Genomic DNA, 18,728 nt, shown 5'->3' on the forward strand with positions numbered 1-18,728 from the left:
TAATATTCCACCAATGTTTTTACTCCTATATTTGCTCAAGGTAAATTATATTTCAAACTCCAAAAGGGATCCATTTGCACAGATTTTTACACCACCAGCCCTATTCCAATTCTTTGGGTCCAGAATGCAGAATGCAATGCCAGAATCCTGAATACAGTTACTTCACAAATATGTATAGCAACTTGAAAATAAGGAGTTCCTAACACCCTGCCTTTTAATGCTTCATATCCCTTCTTTTGTGAGGAAAACCCTGTAAGTGAAAGGATTCCTTTGTGCTGCCTTTTCAGGGCATGCTGAGCATCACACACTTCCCAAAGCCTGTGTGCAGTGAGAGGTTGACAAGACACACTCCAGGTTCTTATTTTTTTTTTCCTTTCTCAAGATTTCAGTGTTTATGTGTGACCTCCAGTGTTTAACTGATGACTATTCAGCACATCACTTACAAAAAACAGCCATTCTCATTTCCTTTACACTCCTCCTCGCAGAAATAAATCAGCATCCTGAGTGATGGAAACACTTAGCTGCCAGTCACTCTGCTTTGTACCCTCGCTGCTCCCACCAGCCCGGGAGAGCTGCAGAGATGCAGGGAAGTGATTAAATTGTAACACAGAGAGCAATAACTAAGTGAGCAGTTATAAACAAATAACACAGTTCTTCATAATTCAGTAAAATGCATTATCTGGTGCTGTGTGTGGCTCTGAAAGCCAGTCAAAGCAGCAGTGCTTTTTTGCTAATGCAATAATGTTACTGCTTAATGGTGGAAAGCACAGGAGAGCAATACATGGCCTACAAATAAGAGTAAAATCTGCAAGCTTTACAACACAAGTTTATCTTCCTTATGAATTACCTAGGCAGTGCTTTTATCATATGAGATCCATTGTTTACTGATCTGCAAATTACTTCCTGAATCTATTAACTATAAAGGCAGAAATGTATTTTTCAGTCTTGCCCTCAGAAAAAAGAAAATCACAATAAATCAGTGTAAGCAGGTGAGACTGAACTGGTAACAAGCCCAAGGTATTTCAAGTGTGCAATCCCTGGCTCCCCAGAACACTGAAGGATTTTTTTTAAGGTGGGAGCACAGAGATGAAAGGATTTAAGAGTAAATTATCCAATGATAGTACAATTCTGGAGCATTACCATGCGTGTGAAGGATTATTAAAGATCAGGTAGGATTTTTTCCAGCTTTACTTCAGTCACCTCCAGGGAAACGAATTCTGCAACGCTCCACAGGAAATAAAGAACAACCTGAGTATATTAAAAGACTCATGGATATAATTCCATGAACTACAAGCTTTCTTTGTAACTCAAGTACCTCAAAGTGCACACCACTTTTAACACAGTCCTTGAGTTTCATGTGTCTTTGAAGGATGACATTTCCACTCCCTGACTTGGCATCTGCATATCTTGAATTCTCTAATAAAGGCCCAAGAAGAGTGATATTGTATTTACACATCTTCCTCCTCCTAAATTCCAAAACCTCAAACTCATTTACTTAAAGAAAATCCTCCAGACATGTACAGCCATTAAGCACACCACGACTATCATGAGGAAGATAAGAAGCCAAACACCAGTGCAGTTTCAATTCTTCTCTCCCCCATTAACAAGAGTCAAGAGAACTCTTGGTATCAATGACCCTCTTGCTCTGTCTCACAGGAGTCATCAGATAAAGCACATTTCATATTGACTAAACCAACAGTCCCAGAGTATCTCAGTGAGTACATAATCTGCACAAAATCCACTCTTCCAGTTACCCCTTACATCTTTGATCTCAAGGTCTAAAATTTCACCAAAATTTTTGAGCAGTTTATTTATGATGTAGCTATCAACAGTAACATTGCTAAATAACTCCCTTTAAATAAATTACTTATTTACATTTTCTCTACTCAAAGCCAGGGTAGGAAGCATCACCTGTGGATAAGGCTGGCTGACACTTCTCACTCCCTTTAATCACTTGGCAGATTTTTAACTGTTCAGGCTACAATTCTACGTGTCAAGTGCATCTGCTCTGGGGTGATTTTCAGGATGTGAGGGATGAATGGGTTGAATCGCTTCCAAAATTTAGGCTGTAGGGAAATACTGTGTTTTGACCACATTAAATAACCATTGAAAACTTATATCTGAAAAGTTTGCTGAGTTTTAAAACTGGGAGTAGGATTTGGTCTTCGTATCACGGATCTGGTTTTCTTGCTAATACTAAAAAAAAAAAACCAACAACAACAACACCCCCCCAACCCCAAAAAAAATCCCAAAACCAAAAAAGAAGCCAACAAACAGACAAAAAAAAAGCCACAAACCAAAAATCCCAAGTCCAAAACTACTTAAAAATGAGATTTTACATTTGTCCAGGATGAGCCCTTTATACAAAATTCCCTCTATGCTATCACCCCTCCTGCAGCCTCCAGAAGGAACTAAAATGTGCATTCACATTCCTATAAACACTGTCCTGGAAAATGGACTATTTCTTTAATTACTGCTTTGAACTGAAATTACACAGAGCAGTGGAAGTGACAGCAAGAGGTTCATCTTTCCATCAAGGCACCCTGCAAGCTGCTGAGTCTTGAATGCATAAAACAGAAGAGTCAGAGCAGAGAAAAAAGAGATTGACTCTGACACGAAGTCTTGTATCACAAGAAGCAGAAGAGAGGAATTTGTGAGAGCTGTTTAATAATGGAGGACTTGGGAGGTTCAGTCTGGGAGTCAGGATGTAAAAACAGCTTTGTGGGAGGGGGAGTGGATGGAGACAATCATTTATGAGAGAGGAGCTGCAGCCAGATCAGGAGCCATGAGGAAAGGAGAGGGATCAGCAAACTGGGATTAAGAACTCACACGAAGAGCTGGCACCTCATCTGCCTCTATTTAAGGTCACAAAAAGCACAGAAATTGCTGTCACAGCTATTCAATTAAACAGAATAGTGTAGGTCCACCAAAAAAGAAAACCTGGTCTTGATGATGCACCTGGATCTCAACACACCAGGATTTGATGTTCCTCCCCACAAAAGGAGTTGTATCTTCCTTACTATATTAAAAGCAAGATCATCCTACCATTAATGCTGTACTTCTTGTTGAATATCATTCTCTGAATTATTCCAAATACTTAATTTCATTAGATGGATTTTCTAAGAAGACATAAATTAGGGCAATATGGTTCATAATATTTTCACTTCCTTTCCCTGTAACCCATTCCACTAGTTTTACACTTCATCAATTTAAGCATTATGGTTAATAGGTAACATTTAATTCTGTCAAAGGAGGAAAAAAATCCAAGTGTCTCATTAGGAGGCTCTGATGGCCATTTCAGAAAGTAATGCTACATTTTCTACCTAAGCCCAATAGAGATGAACACACTGAAGTTGGAAGCACATGCAGAACTTACAGGTTTCTGTGCAGGGCAAAAGCTTTTTTACTGCTCACTTGGGCATGAGGAAAAGTGGATCCCTGGGGGACAGAATTCCTGTGAGATTTACAGCTACACAACAGCACTGCAAAGCACTAAAGCAGAGCTCAAAAACATTTGGTTTACCACAGCTAAAAACTAAAGGCAAGCAACATTTTATTTATGTTAAGCACAACACATTCCTACATGCCTATCAACAGTAATATATGAACAGTATTTAATGGCAGGAACAGCATCTCTGACTAACTCCAGGAAAAATATCAGTAAAGCCATTTTCTACTCAATACTATTTACTGAGACGTGGCAATAATCTTTCAAACATCAACAGGTGCCAGAATATCACACAAGAGCAAGAAACAGGTGAAAAAGCTTTCACAAAATATAAAGATTGAATTCTCCATTACACACAGTCTGACTTACAGTCGTTGCAAAAATTCACAAGGAGCTGTTTTGAAAATCTTTGTGAACATGTGTGAACTCCACTTCTCCAAAACAAGCAAGACACATTTCTGTCACATGCTAAGAACTCTTCTACAGGTGGTGTTAGTGCCTTAAGAGCCTCAGTGATCAATCAGAATTATCACAGGAGGGGAATCAGAGTCATGTCAGGTTTTTGAATGACAGAAGCACGCCAGGCTTTGTACTACAAAAAGAGTGTTCAAAAATAGAATACATAACCTAATCATCTACTCACACTCCTGAAGAAGTAGGCCAGCAGATAAAAAACCTTTCAAAAAACTGACAATTAAAATGTGTCCCACTCCAGTTTATTAACACATCATTAGACTGTTTCACAAGTTGCTGTTAAATATAAAATTATTCAGTGGATAAAAGGGAGGCTGTGAGTAGTAACACACTGTACCTGTAACAGCAGCTGTTTCTTTTCTTCACCCTGACTCTTCCCTGAGCTGCTTTCCCATTGTAATTTTTAAGTTTTGGGCACACTGCAACACAGCTCCTAAGGCTATAAGCACAAAATGTATTAGGTCTTTACAAAGACAACCTTTGGCATGTGAGATTTGAGGAGGGAGGGTCATAACACTCTTTAACAGGGGCCAAAATTCAGGATTTCCCTTGCCATGTGTGATCCACAGCAGAGGAGGATGTGATGCTGTAGGAGTGAGTGCAGAGGAAGCACCAGGGTGATGAGAGGGATGGAGCAGCCCTGCTGGGGGGAAAGGCTGAGAGAGCTGGGATTGAGAGGAGAACCTTGGTTCAGAAGTTTCCCTCTCACATTAGTGCACAGAGATGCATTTAGAAACTTTACAAGTTATTACCACTACCTCACCAAAAGGTCACGCCAGCATTCTTCATTTAAAGGAAATTTCCTTTAAAAAAGCACTTTGTGAACTCTACTAGAAACTGCAAGGCATTTCAGTCTCCCTTGTCTACTCCTCAACCTTTTATTACAACAATAAATAATATATGCAGTAGATTAATATTTAGAAGAACTTTATTCTCCTACTTGCATCATCCTTATAAATTATTCTCCTATTAATGAGTTATTTGATCTCAACATATTAGCACAAAAATTACATTGTTCTCTGTACTAATCTGTAACCTATGTGCTCGCCTTCTGCTAAAAGCTTCTCTTCAAAGTGCTATTATTAATTGTCAAGCATTGGAACTGTTCCTCCAGACATTATCCCCTTTACTTTCAAGACAAGCAGACAAGATTTTCTCCACTTTCTGCAAGTAAAGTACAAGCTAAAGCACATCTGAATGCACAATTCATTCTATTTAGCACTGTGCTCTCCCTGATGTACCCAGTGTGGCCAACTCCTTACAGGAAGCAATTGCTGGAACAATTAGGACTCAGCAAGATTAATACACAAGATGTTGTCATGTCTGCATTTTATCTCATGCAGTGATAGTGGAATGATAAAGATGCAGCCCAACAGAAGTGTGCCAGCAGTGATGACCAGACCATCTCCTGGAACTCTAGGCTGAACTTTTTCATGCTGTATTAATGTTAGAACTACAGCTATCATGTATATATATATATATATATATATATAATAGATAGATAGATAGATACACTTCTATTCCTGCTTATAACTGCTTATAACTGCTTATAACTTCTATTCCTGCTTATTCCTGATTATAACTTTGTCTTAAGTTGAAAATTTTCACTTATGACCTGCAATGCCCATACCCCAAGTGGGAAAGAACCCTCCAGACATCCTTGTTTCAATTCCTTTGATTTTTTCCAGTGTTGCCTGAATACACAGCAGTGAACTTACACTGATCTCCAGAATGTGGAGGTTTTATGGAGCAGAAACCAGACATACACTAAATCAGCACAATTCCTGGTGGTTTCTGGATGCCTGTTTCTTATAATAAATCAAACCTTTGATTGTCTTGGAAAAATCCAGCGTCAGTCTTTCTCAAGAAAATATATGCACACCTATGAAAATAAGACAATATATTCATTATCATTCAACCTCAAAATAAGTCTCCTTAATAAATTAATTAATAAATAATCACTGTGAAGCAGCCAAAGATAATCCTAGTCCTCCAGAATGAGCAAAGTCATAGAGGTAATCCAGTACAGACATTAAAATTGGTGTTATACCTGCTTTACTCATTGGCTACATTGCAAATTAGGTACACAATTTCAGCCACAAAGAAGAAAGTCAACATTGTCTTCATCAGGAAAATTTATTTTTGTGCTCCCAGATCCACAAGACCAATTACTCTACCCGTGCTGCTTCCCTTCTCAGCACTGTCCTTCTTCCCATCTCCACCAAAAAGCTCCATCTGAAAACAGTGATTAGCAGAAGCAGCCACCCACAGTGTGCACAGGTCACCTGCAGTCTGTTCTCTGAACTAGAAATGATCCTTGCAATAAAGAACTGAGCTACTTCTCTGCACAGCCTGAGCAATATTTTGAATCTTGATGTGTGCGTGATCTGCTCCCTTGGATTTGTGCTCCCTGGAAAAAAGGCAGCTGAGTCCAGTGAGTGAGGACAGGATTATTCTCACCTAAATTTCAGCTCTCAGGACTAGGAATTGTGTCTAAATTAAACTCAGCTGCTTCTACAAGGACTGCTGAGGCACAGAAGCATCCCTTGAAGATCCCTCCCTCTGCCATCTCCTCACCTCACCTGAGAATCCAACAGAACAAATTATGCAAGAATGAAACATGAGAAACTCTACATTCAAAAGGGACAACCACATTCAGGCAGTTGGTTGGACCAACAGTCCTGCCATGAAGAAAATAAAGAGCTGCAACCAGAACTCCCTTATGAAAATCACTTGCAGTTCTTTTTCAAGCAGTGCTGAAGTCTCAGATCTGTTTGGAGGCTGCAGCAGAGTTATTTTTCTGGTGTTGTTTGACAGCATAAAGAGGATTTCATGTTTTCTCCGGGAGCATCCCACACTGAAATCCAGAAACTGAAGCCCGGCTCAGTGGGATTCACTCAGTAACAATTCTGACTTTTCTCTGAGGATCTGTATGCACCAAATTCAATTAGCATTTGCTACAAATGTAACATAGCAACAGGGGACAAGCCCTCATGTGACGGAAATCAGTGCAGGGGCTCTGATTTGAAAGAACTTTACCAAATTTCATCAGCTGCAACTCTCACGCAGCGCTGGTGAATAGCTCACTCCATCACTAGGGAGGTAAGGACCATAAAATTTGAGTGCCAGGAACAGTAAGTGGTCAATTCAATTTGTTATCCTCTTTAGGACTTCTCAAACATTTTATTTCTCTTGTTTTCAGAAAGAAGAAAAATGGGTCAGAATATATAAAAAACTATCACACAGGGATGGTGGGTAGAAAACTGTCCTGAAGCCATAATGTGAGATTTGATTACTTCAGCAGCCACAAAGAAAAACTCCCATTCATAAAATAATCTTTCTTAAACTCACTGATGGTTGTTTTTTTTTTTTACTGTTTTTAAACTTGAACTAACTGTTAACACGCTGTGTGAAGTAGCACTTCCTGTTGATTTGTTTTGTATTAATTATACTGCAATTAAAAAGTGGAGTCTTTATTGCAAACAACTACCAGGTGTTTTAAAACCACAAACAGGGGCCACACAACATTTCCAAGTGATGCTGTCAGTGTTGCTGTGGCACAACAAACATATTTCCAAACATATGCACATTCACAGAAATTAAAATCCTAGAATGGGAAAACCTTCATTATGTTTAAAAAGCAGGTGGAAAACCCACCTGCTGGGAAACTCCTGATATTTGTGGAATAGCTGCTAAAATTTAAGACATGAACACCTAACAGGTCATCTAATCTTGCCATTAAAAGATCTGAATTTGCTGATCAGCCTCAGGGCTAGGAAAAAACTGACATAAGAGGCAGTAACAATAAAACTAAATTAAGTGTGTATTTTTTAACATAAAAGAATGAAAGGGAAAATTGAAATATTAATATTTGCTGCATTGACTGTTGATGAACTGAAGAGCAGTGCAACTTCCTGAATATCAGCTCTGCTACATTAAAGTTTAGAAGTATTTTGGGTTTTTTCCTAATTACTTTTATGCTTGGCTTAACTATGAAGCTACTTGGAAATTCCTAAAGCGGGAATCCTCTAGAACACCAAGCTACCAGTGTGCCCATCATCACCAACGTCAAAACCTAGGGAGCAGAGTCTCCCACCCCACCACAGCCACAAGCAGAACATAAGAAATTAAGAAATATTTGGTTTGTAAAGGTTACACAAGTAAAAAAAAAACAGGTAAAACAAATTCTTCATGCTAACTATTTGTTTAAAATATCCCAAATGCAGGAGAAGCTTTTCTTTCCTCCATCAATCCTGACAGATACTATGAGAGAGGATTAAAGGAAATGTATGAACTTAATGAGGGGAGAATTCAAGTGACCTAATCCACGTTAATCTGGCAAAAAGCACATGCCAATAAAGGTGTTCTGGCCAATCTCAGGCAGAGACTGACAGGTCCTGGAAAGGTTAAACAAGTTCAAGTGCTCTTTTTCTTTGCTGTTTTAGCATAGTTTATTGAGCTGCATCTCAAGGAACAGAAATTGAGCTTTTTTTTTTTTTCATGGTGTAAAAAAAGATCACTCACAATTTTCCCCTCACTTACTTCAATTATTGAAAAAAAATTATAATCCTTTAGGTTAAGAAACATCCAATATTGATGCCTGCTGTTCTCTAACTGCTCTGTCAGTAGGGTAGAAAATATTTCTGTAAAAGGGAAACAATGAAACAGGTATTGCATCAACTGGATTCCCAGTAATCCAAGCTCTTCAAGAAATTCAAGAGGAAAGAACTGTTTTCAGGTAACTCTTGGTATGATCTTGAAATTCTGTAGAATCAAAACTTTTCTAAGCTTCCTAAAAATAAACCTGTGCAGGTTTAGACAGCTCTTTCCTAAACTATGAATACAGATAGATGGATTGACAAGCTTTGGAGTATATCTTGGCACAGACAGACTGATGGGTGCTACTCTCTACAGAATAACATAAAAAGGGTTTTGCATACCTGGAATTGCTTTAAGAGGCCACACCTGCAATGCCTGGATGCTGATCAGCTCCCAGTGAGTTTCAACACAATCTGGCCCCAACAAACACCCTCAGCAACCCTAAAATCACCCACATCAAACCCCACCAGAATCCCTATCACAGAGGCATGTGATGACAGATATTTATACTGCATTTTGGGGAGATTCCAGCTCCATCTTTACTAATAACGAGGAGACTTTGTATTACAGGACTCTTGACTATCCTCAGCACTAAACAACAGTACATTCACATTCAGGTATGAATTATTCTAGCAGCCTTAGGAGTCAGTCTTAGATTGTTTTCCTCTTCACAAGTATCCTCTAAAAGTAAATTTCCAGTAAGTACTCACTGAGGAAAAACACCTCCCAAAACCACAGGGACACTGCCTAACATCTAAATCTGAAGTTTCAGCAAGACAGCAATATGCCTGCTAAAAGAAAACAAAACAGCAAGCACACGTGCATGATAGGATTATTTGTTCCAATACAATATAAATTAGGTCACACTCCTCTTTGGAGAATTCTGAGTCAAGAACTAGGTGGTCCACTAAATTTCTATGCATTTGCCTTCAGGCTCAGGGAATTGCAAAGACTCTTAAGAAACTGATGCTCCTCAACCCACAAGAGCAATCACTATTTGGGAGTGGGAGGGGTGGGGAATCTCTCAGTGTAAGTGCTTGGCAATACCTGGAGACCTGAGAAACACTTATGGAGTGAAAAGGGCAGCTAACAAATTTTTGCATATATAAATATATATATAGATATATATAGATAGATATAGATAGATAGATAGATAGAGATGTAGATATAGATATACATACATACATATATATATATATGTATATATATACACACAGAGATATACAAAATTTAATACTGAAAAAAACCAGCAACTGCCCTATTTTTTATGTGGTACACATCATAAAATTACAGAATAGTTTGAGTTGAGAGGGACCTTAAAGCTCATCCAGTTTTACCCCCTGCCATGGCAGGAACACCTTCCACCATCCCAGGTTGCTCCAAGTCCTGTCCAACCTAGCCTGGGACACTTCTAGGGATGGGGCAGCCACAGATTCTCTTTTTCCCATCCTCACAGGGAGGAATTTCTTCTGTACATCTAAAATTTAAGAAAATATTCTTATCCTTAAGATAAGAATATAAAACATAAGACAGAAAATAAACAGATAAGATGAAATACCCTGAAGAAAAGTAACCTCTACATCCTCATTAAACCAAGAGAAATGGAATGACTGTCTGCAGAAAGTGCAAAGGATCACGGGCTGGAAAGTGCCTGGAGCCCGCTCCCCCAGCAGGCTTCTGCTCAGGAACACTGATTTTCAAAAGCTCACCCACAGCCATCCTGATCCCATGAGTAACTGAAGGAAATCTTGACGCCTCCAAGGGCCATAAGTTCATGTCAACAGCTCCACATGTCTCAGAGAGGACTGAGGCAGAGCCAGATGTGACAAGCAGCCCTTCAGCAAGGCTGCTGCTCCGCTGTGGATGGGGCTGGTCAGGACGTGCAGCTGTCTGAAGGGCTGGGGCTTGGGCAGCTGCTTCCCCACAGCTGGGACACAGCAGCCTCTGCACCAGGGAATGAGCTGCACTCTCCCTCCACAAAAACAATACACTGATTGAGAGACAAAAGCTGACAGGTCTTGCTCTGGTCTGGTTCTTTCTTATGGCAGCACCTTGAGACAGATCCACCACCAGACCGCATTGTCAATCCATCTATCTAGGTTCATGGTTTGGGAAAAAACTGTCTAAATCTACTCAGATTTAGGCTTAGGAAGCTTAGGAAAGCTTCCTAAGAATGAAGCCACAGAAGGGCTCACACTGGCGGGTTCTGACAAGATTTGTGCATGTGGCTGAATCACTTAAATAAACAAAGTTAAGAATCTAGAACACTCCTTACACCTGAAACACCTAAAAATGTGTTTGACAGCGGTGTAAGATTAAATAAATAGATACAGGTACCTTTCCTGGAGCTTACTTGCCTTCTCTAAGCTGTGACAATTCTGCTGCCTTGAAACAGAAGTGGAAGATTGATTCATGGATGAAATTCTTAAACCACCACCATGAAATGTCATTTGGCTGCAGCTAGACTGGGCAAAAACTTGTGTTAAGGGAAAAAATATAGAGCTGCAGCCTCTCTTTGTGACAAATCAAAGTATGAAAATGAAAATGTTTCAATCTGATTAATTACTTGGTTTAGAATATATGCTTTTCATTCTACTGTATCAAAATACTCATAATAAAACAGTGCAGTTGATGAAGTCAAGCACTGCCTTACAAAGGCTGGCAAATTTGCAGAACAGCACTTGAGGTTCAGATTAGTAAAATCCTAATGAATATCTACTCTAATACCCATGTAATTGCAGGGAATGCATTTGCAAGTGGTACAATTAAAAAAAAAAAAAGAAAGAAAGAAAAAAAACCACTGGTACAATGGAAGTCCAGACTGTGATTCTAATGTCAGTTTAAGAGACTGAACTGCCATCCTGGAAGAATGAAGATCCCATTTAAAGGGATGCCAAGAAATGAAGAATCACAATAAAGATTTCCAGTTCTTTCCCAGATCACAACATGCTTCCATCTTTCACTGTAAGTACCAATGCCAACAATTCTCAATTTCATCACTTTTGTCCCAGACACCAAAATGGTTTCCATACATTGTTAATGATTGCTTTATCCCAAGTGCTCATCTCTTCCCGAGCACTGCACAAGGAGCTGCTCAGCACAGCTCCTGAAGAGCTCTTGGACATAAAGAAATGTTATTTTTGCACTACATGTTGCACTTCCTTCTGGGAGCCTGCACCTGGCATCTCCACGCCTCATCTTCCTACCCATAAAAACAGGTTAGTGCAGGACTTCCCTCACCTCCCAAAACCAAATAAATGCCTGAAAGACAGAGCTGGGTGCTGTAAGAATGAAGCCACAGAAGGGCTGAAAGCAAGCACTGCTGAAATAACACCAAACAGAACAGGACATATGAGAGACCAAGTAATAACGTAGCTTTATTCCTAAGTAATTGGCTGAGCAAGCAACTCTGATTAATTCTGCAAGAATGCTTGGGTAGTGTTTATAAAAACCAAGTCATTACCTTGACTAAACATTGACTTGGACAGTTAACTTTAACCATCAAGACCTTGACTAAATATTGACTGGGAAAGTTAATTTGAACTATAACATCCAGAAAATCGTGTTCCTCTTTGCCAGTATTTGCTATCACTTTAAAATGCAAAGAGGGTTGTAAAAAATAGAGGTTCTCCCACCTCACTGATATTTAGTTGCTGAGCTTGGCTGTTGCTAAATTGAACACAAATACCTGGCAAAAATTTGAAAAATAAAATACTTTAGAGACAAAGGCCTGTTATGGATGAGAGGGAATGGTCAATCTTCCTTGCTTGAGCAAGAACCCATCAAAAGTATGAAAAAAAAGTATCATAATGCTCATGTTTTAAATTTGTTTTGTTACATATCTGCAGCAGCTTTACCAATTTTGCAAATTTTAAAAATTTTGCCTTGCCCAAAGAATGACACAGGCTGATCAGAACAAGGGGTTCATTCTGATACCTCTACTTTTTAGTAGTAGCTACTTCAAGTCTACATCCTCCACTACTGGTTTCACTTCATCATGTGAGGCCATGGGTCAAAGGACATACACAGGGTCTTTCACTGGCTGAGATAAAAAAAATGAAAAAGAAAAAGAAGAAAATCAATTTCAATCCTCCTAAGATGAAACCACTGATGTGTGCAGTCACTAAGGTCCCAAAGGTAATCCTACAAGAAAACATGATGGTGTCCTCCATCACTGTGTTGAGATACTGTTAAAGTGCAGCAAAACCACCTATGAGGTACAGACCAAGATCAAAACACTCCAAAAAATAAATCTGTATTTCTAGACCAGTGTGAGTAGCGCATTTTAGCTGTGTAATGACATAAAATGGGAATGACAAAGGGGCAAGGAACCTTATGCTTCAGGAAGGTGTTATGTATGTGGATAAACAAATAAATAATGCTGTGGATCCAGCACTAATTCCATGCACAGTTTCAGCTCAGGAGTTTGAAAGTCCCTTTTAGCTTTATGCCTTGATTCCTTTTTTAATACATCAGCTGCCTTTAGCACACTGAATGAAAAACAGCTTAAGAGCAAATATAAAAGACATAAATCTCAGCTCCGAGTGAAAACACCAAACTGGTGAAAACTTGCTCCTCCGTTATTTTTGAGTAGAGCAGTAAGGAACAGATTGATACTGGTGTTACGGGGGGTGAGGGTGGGGAATGAAAGAACAATAAACAATACAGTCATCAGTAGTTTAACACAGCGCTGTGTCTTGCAATGGAAACATACTGTGAAACAGCTTGCGAGATAAGCTTCGTCAACGATAAGTAATTTTTATTCCGTTTGAGTGGCTGAAAACAATAAACATGATTAAATGCTTCAGACATGCATTCAGAATTTAGACAAATGGCAAAGAGTTCCAAGGACTTTGCTTTTAAAACTACTGCGGGGAAAGACCTGGAAATTGACTTAAACGGTTTGAAATATACAATGAAGCAGAAGTTCGTCGGGAAATTAAAAACTTCCCATTCGTCTGCAAGCTCCGGGACTCTCCAACCCAGAAAGCAGCTTTGTTATCTACAGCTCTTTACTATGATTACTAGTCCCAGCCTCCCACTTCACCATTCATAGAGGCATTTCAAATGTGCCGGTCATGAACCTGAGCTCCCAGCGTGTGAAACACCAAAGGAAGAGCCGGCTCCGGGGAATTCACAGACCCGAGCTCGTCCTGCCGGCCCTTGCGGACTCTGTCACCGCTGTCCTGATCCAGCCTGGCATCAGCTCCCGTGCCCGCCTTCCTCCCACCGCAGCTCTCAACTTTCACTCCCGGCTGCCTGCTCCTGGTCACTCGGTGCACAGCCCCGAGAGGAAAGCACTCCGAAACACTCAGATCACGGGGAGGTGTCGGCTTTTCCCCTGAAGTAGGGGCTGTACGGGAGAGCCGCATGAACCCGCAGCACTCCTAACGCGAGCGGTCACTCTGCACCCGCTGCCCTGGACCGCGCACCGCTGAGCAGCGCCGGGGGCAGGCAGGAGATTCCGGGCTGGGGGCTGCGGACCGGGATCTGCTGGCCGGGGACCAGGGGCGGTCCCCAGAGGGTCCCTGGCTGGGGAAGGCGAGCTCGCCCCGCTCGCCGCGCGTCCAGCGGCCCCTCCGCCCCGCTCCGGGCGCCATTTCCCCGCCTCTCCTCAGCGCGGCGTCCCCCGGCCCTGCCGCACCTTCCCGGGCAGGGCAGCGCCGGCGCAGCCGAGTCGCATCCCAGCCCTCAGCACACTCCCAGCCCTCAGCCGGCTCTCAGCTCTCAGCACACTCCCAGCCCGCAGCCGGCTCCCAGCCCGGCAGCGGGGGGCGCTTCCCACAGCAAGCGGCACTACCGCGACCGATCGGCGCTTCCAGCTGCGGGGCGGCAGCGGCCAAGGCTCCCCAGAGCGGCGCATCCCAGGGACCCCCGGCACGGCGGGGGTGGCCGGGGGGAATCCCGCAGCCGCATCGCGTCTGTGGCTCCCTCCTCGATTTTTTTTTTTTTTTTTTTTACTTGCCCCGCTGCGGGAGATGGCGAAAGCACCCCCAGCCCTTTGCCCCAGAGCTCGGCTGGCTGTGGGGCAGCCTCGCACGGCGCTCCCCCCGCAGCCGGCAACTTCCCGCGACTCGCAGGGGATTCCAGTCCTTTCCCCGCCTCGGGGGGACGGGAGCGAGCGGGAGGGTAGAAGGACGGGCAAAAAATAAACTTCCTTCGGAGAAAAGCTGCCCTTCCATGCTGCTGCGGTCCCCGATGGCAGGAGGAGCAGCGCGCTCCGCTGAGCCCCCAAACCCGCACCTGCCGCCGCGCCGCCCAGGGGAGCAGGGACCGGCTCTCTCACCTGCCCCAGCGAGCCCTCTCCTCCTCGCATTCCTCTGCTCCCCATCGTGGGCGCAGCAGCTGCTGTTATTCCTTAGGATACACATGGCCCGTCCATGCTGGGAGAGCCGCCTTCCCGCGCCGCCTGCCCTCTCCGGCCCCGCCAGCGCGGCGCTGAGGCCAGAGGGAGGGGAAAAGGGAGGTGTGCGGTGGAGGAGCGCGGCTGATGAGGGGTCGGTCTCCTCCTCCTCCTCCTCCTTCTCCTCCTCTCCCAGGGCTGGGGGTCTCAGCGCCGCTGTGCAGCTGGGCAGGGAGAGGGGGCCGGGCGAGGAGGGGGCTGGCGGGGCTGTCCCCGCTAGGGGCGGGGGGGCTCGGCGCGTCGGCTCGTCCCGAGCCTGTCATCGGCTCCGGGGCAGCCCCGCGGGCCAGCGGAGCGGAGCGCATGGAGACCCCCCCCCGCCCCGTCCGCAGCACCGCGCTCAAGCACGGCCGGGGGGCAATCGGTACCGGGGGCTCCAGGGCTTCCCCCGAGCGCAGGGAGGGCGGTCAGCGGGGCAGCCCGGGCGGGGGTGGTCGCAGCCCACGCGTGGAGCCCGAGCACGGCCCCGCCATCGCGGCTCCCCCCACACGGCCGCGGGGCGGGGGCCGGGCCGGGGGCCCCGCCGTCACCACCAGTGTGCTGCTTTTCTCATGGCTTCTCGCAGTCACCCATGAAAATTTAATGAGGCATTTAGGGCTGTTACCTTCAGAGTCAATGGAGGAAGCATATTTAGCCTAATGCACTCGCTGCCGAGCCAATAGGTCTGTTGCAGGCGGATCAGAAGTCATGGAGAGACTCTCCTTTCAACACAAAATTCACGACCCATTAAACTTATTCTGTGATAACAGCTTCTTTACAAACGGAGACCCATAGAAAACAGAGGCTGTCATGCACTTCCCGAAAGGATTTACATACAGAGAGAAGTCCATTTGGCAGGTTATTGCCATTTCACCAGTATTATCTCCAATCAATGCATAAAAGCAGCGCTGCTCTCCCTAACCGAGGTAAATGACTAAAAGAAAAGCTTTTTGCGGCCTCTAGATAGATCTGATTCACCCCCCGGGGCTGAGCGGCCACGTCTCCCTGGGCTGACAGAGAAGAGGGCTCAGACCATTAGAAATTATTGAATCTGATCGGGAATCACAGCGAGATGTTCTGAGGACACGCCGGTACCCAGCTGCTGATGTGCGCACCCCGCGATGACAGCCGGGCAGCGATCACCGGGATGCTCACAAGGTAGAAAGATGTCCACAGGTTATTTTACCTCCACCTGATAGGCAGGAGAGCTGAACCAATGTGGCAACACACTTAACAGGGCAGGGAGCACAGGGAAAGGCTGAGTGAGCAGATTGATTGGAAGTACATACACAGATCTGGTAACGTTCTCAAATATTATCAGTTTCATCTCCCTCAGTCATTCTTTCTGCAGCACATTAGGTATTAAGCATAAAAGATAACGTCATGTAATAACATTTACAACATAAAAAATTCAGAATTCAAGCCACATTTATAGTAGTTGATTCAATGGAGCTTTTCACTATAGACCTGTTTTCTGCATTTCAATTTATTACAGAAATGAAAGGTCAGATTCTCAGTTGAACCCACTTATTCTAATGTGAATTAAAAGAAGTAAGTAGTCAACTTCATTGCAGCAAAATTTCCTATTGATGACAATTTCACCATCTAGGAAGACAAAGAACTAAAGGAGAAATAAAGTAATTTTTTTCATTAGGAAATAATAGCATCCTTGAGGAGAAATGCTTGTCTATATATATTAGGCCAAATAAAATATTGGTGGCCCTTAGTTCCCAAAAAGCAATTTTTTTGGGGAAAACAGTAATTGAGCTGTTCTTACCCTTTGACCAGTGCACAATAAAATGAAGTTGCATTTATTGTGTTGCTGGCCTCACTGAGGTCCCAGAGTTTACAGGAGGGATGCTGGCAGCTGCCTAAGTAGAGAGGGGACTTTGAGTAGTATAAAACTTCATTCCCATTCATTTCTGAAATGTATGGATGCAAGTCACACTTGCTAATAATACTTTTTAAATATAAAAGACTACTAGCTCACAGCTTGTAATATGAATGCAAATGAACTTGTAATTATACTATGCAATTTTCTACTTAAAAAAAAAAAACAACAACTATGAAAATAGAACAGACCTGAAGAGCAATATGCACTGCAGTTCTTCATTGTGTTCCTTCATTATGCAGGAGTTGCCATAAGCAATCTGCTCTGGTGTAATGTAAAATATTTTTTAGGCCATAACTTTGCAACACAAGCTCTCACATGAGAACACATATTTGGTCACAGTTCCTTCTCTCTACTGAAAAATACGATCAAGAAGCAAAGGAGCAAGAAGTCTGGTGTGAAGACTGGCAGATTTCATTTGTGTTTATCTGTAAAGCTTAAACTCATCATTCCTATATTCTCCTTTCTGATGATGCACTATGCCATCACCAATTATGTGATGAACCAATAAGAGTTATATATTAAGACCTGTAGGCCAGGTCTCAATATTTCATTTTCACTGAACAGCTGGAGGAGCTGAAGATCAAAACCTAGAATGTAATTCTCAACTATTTTTGCAGTAGTCACTTGTGCAGCTCTCAGTCACTTGTTATTTGCTAAAACAACTAAAGGGAAAGTAGGATCAGCTGAGCTCCTGAATAGAGTTGTACTAACAGGACAATGATCAGAATATTTTGAAGTGTTCCTGTATGCATCAGTTGAGAGAAGGATGAATTCAATCTTCCAACCAAGAGCACTGAACAAATTTTTTAAGGAATTGCCTCAAAACAACATTAAAATATCCACCACTGATAGCTGTAGACCTGGATTCTGAGTAATTTGTTATACTATCCAATTTCAATAAGCACTGCAGTTGCTAGTAAACCAGTGCACCCCGCAGAGCAAAAATGTTTACCTGCAAATAAGAGATAATTTGCAGGATAATTGTTGACAGTGAATTCGCTGATAACTCACAGTCAAAGTTTCTGACTCCCTAGGAGAAGAGTAATCAGAAAACTTCCCAGTTTCACCTCAGAGGCAAGTTAATCAGCATCAGTGCTGCCCAGCTGCAAGCCTGTAGGATTCTCACATGAAATGCTCAGGCAGAATCCACACTGTAAAACCAGCATCATCCTGCAAAAATGGCAAACCACTGGCCAAAAACCCTGTAGGGTTCTTGTGAGTGCCCATGTGTGACAGCCACTGGCATTAGTGAGAAATGGACATTTCCTGAGATGGAATACAGGCCTTACCTTCATGAAACTAATTAAGGTATCTCAAGCTGTGCTGATTACAAAGGGCTACCAAATAATGGCACAGAGAAATTTTGAGGGATGTCTGAGACTGAGTTTTTGTTGGTGCTTTGAAAGAATCTGGAAGTGAAAGATCCATAATGTTACACTTTGCTGGATTCAAGTGGGATTTTTGAAGAGGGAATTTAATATCTAAAAGAGAGCCATTATTTCTGCTATTAACATCTTACTAAAATACAGCACAATGTGCAGACCCATCCCTTGCCAAGTGAGCTCTCATGATGTCAGCCTTCTCACAAAACCCCTTTTCACATTTACTGATCTATATTGTAGCCCACAGCAGGATCATCTTGATCACTCTGGAGATCCTCTATGTGAATAGCTCCTCACACAATAGTGATTTCAGTTTAATAAGTTCCTCTAAGGCAATTAGGCACTGACTGAAAATAGTATCTGCTGCATTATCAGTAACTATGGTAGCCCATCCCTTACTGCTGTAGCCACACAGTGAGCTCCTTTTTGCCATTCAGCAGGAGAATTAATCATGATTTGGTTTCATCCTCAGTTTTCTCAAATGCAAAGAAACTCAGCTCTCTTATTCCACTAAAGGTCTCTTGAGATATTTCCTCAGAGATACCTCAG

The 18,728-nt window shown here is 42.7% G+C and overlaps 1 protein-coding gene across 11 annotated transcripts in view; it reads right to left on the minus strand.

The window, feature by feature from the left end:
- The window catches only part of DAB1 (DAB adaptor protein 1), a 414,997-nt gene that overhangs the window by 127,542 nt on the left and 268,727 nt on the right, over nt 1-18,728 (minus strand). For 2 of the 11 annotated variants that reach the window (XM_054285855.1, XM_054285854.1), the window contains exon 1: nt 14,808-14,990. The exons of the other annotated variants lie outside the window; for them this stretch is intronic. The gene's annotated coding sequence lies outside the window, so the exon portion shown is untranslated. Of the gene's footprint in view, nt 1-14,807; nt 14,991-18,728 lie in introns of those variants that run through there. 11 annotated transcript variants of the gene reach the window in all.

The sequence above is a fragment of the Melozone crissalis genome, unplaced genomic scaffold (genome assembly GCF_028551555.1).
Source record: "Melozone crissalis strain CALT ecotype California unplaced genomic scaffold, PUWL_Pcris_2 ptg000045l_1, whole genome shotgun sequence".
In the NCBI taxonomy this organism is placed as follows: Eukaryota; Metazoa; Chordata; class Aves; order Passeriformes; family Passerellidae; genus Melozone; species Melozone crissalis.